The sequence below is a fragment of the Lupinus angustifolius genome, chromosome LG05, assembly GCF_001865875.1.
Source record: "Lupinus angustifolius cultivar Tanjil chromosome LG05, LupAngTanjil_v1.0, whole genome shotgun sequence".
NCBI lineage: Eukaryota > Viridiplantae > Streptophyta > Magnoliopsida > Fabales > Fabaceae > Lupinus > Lupinus angustifolius.
Genome location: NC_032013.1, coordinates 22,267,414 through 22,267,822, shown reverse-complemented (window position 1 = coordinate 22,267,822; position 409 = coordinate 22,267,414).

Genomic DNA, 409 nt, shown 5'->3' with positions numbered 1-409 from the left:
TTCTTAGATTAATAGTAAACGTTAAATAATATACATCGATTAGTGTAAAGAAATAGTTTGGATGTGAAAAATGACTTCAATCTCATCTAATGTTCAATGTCTATTACATTTTAACATAATAAAACATAGGTACGGTAAACACTCAATTTTGGTGGGGTAGCAACATAGATCAATCGCTAATTAATATTAAATTATTAACATATAAAATATATAAAAAGTAATGATAGTGTGAGAAGGTACATAGTAATAACATGTGGCTTGAATAATTTTTTTTTTAATTTTTTAATAACTTAAAACATTTTAAGATGAGAAAATGTGAGGAGAATGTGACATGTGGCATGAAGGGAAAACATGAGAGGATGATGTGACATGAATGAGTTTTTTTGTGAGGAGAATGTGAAATGTGGCA